Here is a 7571-nt window from a genome sequence, read left to right as displayed (position 1 = left end):
GAAATTAAATGCATATGGCTACCATGGTAGGAGAGAGGAGAGAGAAAATGGGAAAGAAAGAACGTCAATAGGTCATGCTAGAGCTCTAATTTTGACATCACCAGTACCATAAAAAATATCTTGACGAGACGAACTTGTTGACACCTTAGAATACATTTTTTAAAGGTCGGAGTGGGCCATATGCTCTATTCAAAAGAGAGGAGCTACCCACTCATTGGCTATTTGGGTTGACCTAAATTGCTAGCATTCTAACCATTTGAGGCCTATAATGGTTATAAAATTACATTATAAAGTATATCTTCATATATTAAAGATACAAAGCAAGAAATGAATGTGATGCTAAAATTTAAGCCCTAAAACATTTGGGATTTAACTTGATAAGACAAAGACTTCCTCATGAAGGAATATATGCCTTAAACCTTTGATAGATCAATAAATACAAATATGATTTTAAAAAACAATCAATCAATAATGTAGTTAACCATAGGTTGGGTGCACTGGGGGTGATGTGTCTTCTCCTTGCAAAACTAGTCTCCTTATCCAGACTCTTATAGACCATTAGGTTTTTTAGTGACCATGATACTAGGTGACAACTCCTTCAAAACTATAATTTTATGATTAATCCTAAACCCTTTTAATCTAGGAGGGAAAACCTGATATTTGACGTTGTGCACGCCATGACACTAGCCATGGAAAGCCCAAGTTCTATTTGAAGTTTTTCTATGACATCATCAATCGACAAGAAAAAGGATTAGAGCAAGCCAAAGAGAGATTGATATATGAAAAATAAAGAGAAGAGAAGAAAAAATAACTTAGAAATTTTGACTTCCAATCTTCTCTCAACACGATTTAGTTTACTTTTTTCATTAAATAATTAATTAACAAAGAAATTAAAATAAAATATACTTTCACTATATTTTGACATTGTTCATTTATTATAGAAATGTTATTTTTATAATTGTTGGCCTTTTTGTATAATTATTTTGACTTCATATTTGGTTTCTTTGACATCATATTTATCTCTCCTTTTTGTTCTTATCACAAAACAACTAGAAGTTACTTTGATTGATTAAAACACACCTAAACCTTTCATGTACTTTGTTTCTTCAAAGACATATGAGACCAATGATGTAGAAACATCTAAGACCAATTTTTAAGAACACAACCTCTCTCAATTACTTTTTCTATAAACTAATAAGTGAAGCCCTATATAGAAAAGAAAATGGCACCTTCTCTCTACATTCTAATGTTATTTTTTTTTATTTTCTTTCATTTAATCATATAGACCTTCACCAATGAAAAAACTAGAAAAGATGGGTAGATAAGAATGGAACAAGAAAAAAAACAACATGATGGGTAAGAAAAAGAGAGTAAAAATAATTAAAAGCAAGCGATATTGAAGATGCAACCTCTACCACCACAATTACCACCTACAATGATATGATATACTTTTTAAGAGCTTTTTCATCGAAATCATCAAAGTTGAGCAAGATAACGAAGTCACCAAGTCTCCTTTTGTACTTAATTCTATTTATGCATATATACATGCATTTGAATCACAATTGGTGTTTTAATTAGGTTTTATGATTTTGAACCAAAAATAGAATTTATCTACTTACATGTGATTTGGATATAACTTTTGCTTTTCAATCAATCAGTTAATTATTTGATATGTTAATTATAAAGATCACGTTGTGGATTTTGGATATGAATTACTTAAATTTATTTACTCACTCAAATAATATTAATTATTAATTAATTTTTGAGAAATTAATATGTGATTAACTTGAATTTATTTAATCAATTTTTAAAGATAGATTATATTATTTGAGTTATGAAATGCTTTTTTAAATTGTTAATCATATCATTGCTATATATCATAAAATAATGTTTCACTAGAATGTTTATAAGGAGAAACAATTTAGAAAATTCAATGAACTTGACAAAAAAAAAAGGATTTGAAATCTTCTACTTTGAGAAACCCTTGAAACAACTTAAGGTTTGTGTGAAGTTGTCTTCTCTTTTCTTTTTTTCATTCAATATTTTGATAAGTAGCCTTTAGATTCATTATCATCCTTTATTTCAGTAAGATATATTTTAAATTACATTAGGATTCTTTCATGCTTCAAGTTAAATTCATCTGAGTATCTAAATTTACCATTTGAAGCATCTCTAGAGGATGTTAAAAAGTAGTATTGTAAGAAAATTATTGTTATATAGGTAATGGAATTTACTGTTTTGATTATTACGTTCATTATTTTGTGTCTTATTCATATTCTCTATATGTAACACACAGTTATCTTCGTTACTCAAAAGTATATATTCAACATGATTTATTACCTTTTGATTTTATATGCATAAAATCAGAGTTCTATAAATGGATAACTTATTGAGCTACTCAAAGTTATCATTAATTGAATATGTTTAATATTATGATATTGGATACTATTTAACTAAATTATATGAGTTACATATGATCATATAACATTAAAGGTAGTAGTTAGATGAAACATATATGGTATGTTTAGACAAAAAGTCACCACTTAACTGATATAGGAGTCACATAAAGATATGATTGATAAGCTATGTTATCTACTGAATTTAGTTTATTTTGGTTTATTGAGTTACTTAAGGTCATATAAATTAAATAGAATCTTAGCCCACTAGAAGATCTACACAAGATTTCTTGGATTAATAGTGAGGGCCATTAATTTGCTGGAAAATAGTGGGAGATCAAATTATGATTAAATACCTTATCTAAATTTGATTATAAATATGTATGCATGAAACTAATATTCGTTATCTTTACATGAATATGTTGATAGATTATCATGAGTAAAAATAAATATATCCTTACATAGCATATTTGATGCTAATAAATTAACTAAACCAAACTTCTTGAACTGATATCAAAATATGAGAATTGTTCTCAAACAAGAAAGAAGGTTATAAATGTTTTTGAAAATCCATTTCTTTATGTCCTTGATGAGGATGTTGACAAAGTTAAGAGTGATTATTAACATCAAATCATTTGAACTTTATACACAGTATAGGAATATGGATGCCTATATAATAATTATGCATCTTAAAGGGTTGTTTAATGTGGCTAGTAGGATTAAGAGATATGAGATCTCTAAGAAATTATTATGCTGCAAAATGATAAAGAATTCCTTTATGAACACCTATATGTTGAGGATGATTAGCTATTTTAAAAATCGGGCCAATTAGGCTTTATTATGAATTATGAGTTAAGCGTTGACTTGGTATTACTATCTAAACATGAAATCCTACTATGGGCATCAAGAAAGACAAGAGTATTTGTCATCATTATAGCAAGGAAAACTACTATAGGAGGAACTGTAAAGATTATCTTGCAACTATGAAAGCTAATAAACTTATTGAAACTTCTATTTCATGTGTGTTTATGATTGAATAAAAGTAAAATAGATCTATAAATTGGTAATAAAGTATGAGTTGTTGCATTAACTTTGCCAAGTGGGTTATAGAACTTGATAATTGTTATTTTATATTAGCACTTTATAGAAACAACGTATCTATTTTTGAATGGATTTAAACTTATTATTAAGGAAAAATATTATTCCTTTTATAAAAACGATATTTATTATGGATCTAGTATTCATACAAATGGTTTGTATATACCTGATCTTGAAAATGCCCAAGTTCAATATAAGTAGAAAGAAGGACATATTAGATAATCAATATTTATATTTTTTATGGCATTATAGATTATATCATATCAATAAAACAAGAATCACTAAGTTACATAAATAAGGATATTTGATCCTTTTGATTATGAATCATATGAAACTTGCAAAGCTTGTTTATTGGATAAAATGACAAAAACACTCTTTACTGAAACAGTAAAAGATCTAATGAATTGTTAGGTCTAATACATACATATATATATATATATATATATATATATATATATATATATATATATATATATATATATATATATATATATATATATATATGTATGTGGACCTATAATAATTTATGTCGTGGATAGATACACATATTTCATCATTAATGACCATAATGGATATGGTCATGTGTAGTTGATGAAAGTTTGAATCACTTGAAAGATTCAAAGGGTTCAAAAATGAAGTTGAAATACAAATTAGAAAGAGTATTAAGATACTTGGATTGAATCAAGGTGGTGAATACTTCAGCTAATATTTTTAAAATTATCCAAAAAAGAATGAGATTCTCTTATAATAGACACCTCTTAGAACATCATAACATAATGGAGTTTCTGAAAGGATAAATTATACCTTCTTGGATATGGTACAGTCCATGATGAGCTATGTAGACCTTTCACATTCCTTCTAGGGTTATGCCCTACAAACTAGTACTTGCTTTTTAAAAAGGATTCCATCAAAATCTATTGATAAGACTTTATATGAGATATAAAATAGTAGAAGACCAATCTTATCATACTTCAAGATTTGAAATGTAACACTTATATTAAGCATATTGTGTCTAAAAAGTTGGGAGCTAAGTTAGATAAACACAAGTTTGTGGGATATCTAAAAGAAATTATTGGATATTATTTATATCATCCTGTTGAGCAAAAATGTTTGTCTCAAAACATGCTACATTTCTAAAGAAAGACTTTGTTATTGAAAGAAGTGAAGAAAAATAGAAGTTTAAGAACCATAAACTGACATCTAAATAGAGCATAAACCTAGGACTATAATATTAGGTGTTCATCCTAAAGCTTAGTAAACATAAGAACTCTATAGATCTGGTAGGACATGTCATGTACCAATAAGATATGGACTTCTCATGAAAGTTGAAAATAATGAGTTTCTCATACTTGATGAGCCTATCAATTATATAGAATCAATATATGGTATTAATTATAACAAAATAGATTGAGGTTATGAAATCTAAAATGGATTTCATGTACATCAACAAGTTGATCCACCTAAAAGGATAAAACTTTTTGGATGTAAGTGGGTCTTAAAAAAAAAAGACTAATATAGATAGTAATATATAAATGTACAAAGTACAAAGCTAAACTAGTTACTAAATGTTACAAACAAAGACAAATAGGTTAACTTTAATGAAACCTTCTTGCCGGTAACTATGTTAAAATTCATAAGAATTTTGCTTGTTATAGTCGTATACTATAATTATAAGATTTGACAAATGGATATCAAAACTGTATTTCTAAATAGGAATCTTTAAGAAGATGTGTATTTGACATAACTTGAAAGTTTTAAATCTAAGGAATTTGCTAATAAAGTATGCAACTTATAAAAATCCATTCATGGACTTAAGCAAGGTTCAAAGAGTTGGAATATCCATTTTCATGAAATAATCAAATAGCTTGATTTCATCAAGAATATGGATGAGCCTTGTGTTTATAAAAAAAGTTAGTGATAATAGATTCGTTTTTCTAATATTATATGAAGACAACACATTATTAATAAGAAACAACATTTCTTTACTCTAATTAGTAAAGACCTAGTTATCCAAGAATTTCTTCATGAAAGATACGAGAGAAACAACTTATATATTAGGAATAAAGATCTATAAAGATAGATCTAAAAGATTGCTTAGATTATCTCAATCCATATACATATATAAGATGTTAAAACAGTTTAGCATGAAAGAATTCAAAAGAGGATACTTACCAATTTCATATAGAATACGTCTCTCCAAGGATATGTACCTTAAAACAAAAAATGAGAAAGATAAGATATAGAAAAAATGATTCCATATACTTTGGGTATAAGATTCATAAAGTATGTGATGATATGTACAAGACCAGATGTGACTTATATTTTGAGCATAACAAATAGATATCAATCTGATCTAAGTGAAGGTCACTAAAAGATAATTAAAAATATTCTTAAGTACTTGAGAAGAACTAAGAATATTTTTATGGTTTATAGAGGAGATGAACTAGTAGTCTATGATTATTTGGATGCTAGTTTTCAATCAAATATTAAAAATAAAAAATTCAATATGGTTATATTTTACTTTAAATAATGGTGATGTAAGTTGAAAGAGTTCTAAATAAAAGACCAAATTAAGTTCTACAATTAAAACTGAGTACACCTCTGTGTTTGAGAGGACAAAAGATGTTGTTTGGATTAAGAAGTTCATCACTAAACTAAGTGTTATTCCTAGCATTGTTGGTTTAGTAGCCCTGTATTGTGATAACAATTGAGTCATTTGATTAGAGAATCATAAAAAGAAAAGATGTAAAGATATAATGAGTACCTACTAAAAAGAATCTTGGAGATTCCTTTGCTAAGCCACTGCCCTAGTAAAAGCATTATCGTCAAGTAAAGAAATATCATATTTGATACATGAGTAATTGACTTTAGTGCAAGTGAGATATTGTTAATATATATGCCTTATAACTAATTGATTGGTTGCATGTGACATTGACTTTGTTCATGTAAACATATTTAACTATTAATAAATGCTTATTTATCTTTAATATTCATCAAATATTTGATTAATGAATCTAAAATTTGATTAATTAAACTAGAGTAAAGATAAAGTTCTAGGAAAAAAAATATTTTACAAAGAAAATTATAAAGTTATTTAATTATAAGATTCATATTACATCAAATCATTGTTCTTAAATGTTCCTGATTAATACTCTATTAAGACTCAATATTAATTAGAGTCGTTGAAACTAACATATATTATGTTTCTTTTCTTTGTGAAAAGAGGCAGTTGTTTTTAAAAGTTGAGATATGAGGAATACCAAAAACTAATATGTAGGTGCTTATTAGATGACATGAACACTAAACTAGCCCTTGTGAGAATTTCATATGAAGAGATAAGTTGTTTCTATGAAAAGGCTCACCTGACGATTGTGTAAGTCATCATTGGACTTAAGATCACTAAGTTATGTTATATAAAAAATGGTATATTTTGATCATGCTACATGTTGTCTTAATCAAGAGTAAAAAATGAACAAATTTTGAGTATAATATGAATTATATTAAGATATTTAAGTAATCAAAAGAAGATTTATCATCCTGGGTGAATTAGAGAAAATATTTCATATGTTTTTAAATAATATTGATTATAAATCCTTATGCAAGGTGGAATAAAATTTGAAAAGAGTTTCAAATCTTATCCAAATAATCAATGACTATGTTGTTGAGAACAAACATGATTTGACAGAGTAAACACAATTCATGCTATAATATCTAAATCAAAATGTTGTTGATGAAGTGATAATAATTACACTAAAAAACTAGTCACCTAAAGGTTAAGTCAAAATACTAGTAGCTTTCTTAATATTTAGGGGATTATAAGAGATTGCTAGACATTGTACTTGATCTTCAAATATAAATCGATGAATTGATAATAAATTAATTTATTTAATCCAATTTTATTTAGGATTGTGATTTATATTTGGACCAACTTATTAGAGAACCTAATGGGTGACAAATGTAAATATCATTAGTCAAATTTTAAACTGGGATAATTAATCAAGTGTAATTTAATTATAAATAAGTTTTAAAAATTAGGGATTATAATGTAATTAATATAAGGAATTACAATTCTAAATC

Source organism: Populus nigra, chromosome 9, assembly GCF_951802175.1.
Source record: "Populus nigra chromosome 9, ddPopNigr1.1, whole genome shotgun sequence".
NCBI lineage: Eukaryota > Viridiplantae > Streptophyta > Magnoliopsida > Malpighiales > Salicaceae > Populus > Populus nigra.
The sequence above is the reverse complement of the archived record's forward strand: the minus strand, read 5'-3'. Positions refer to the sequence as shown.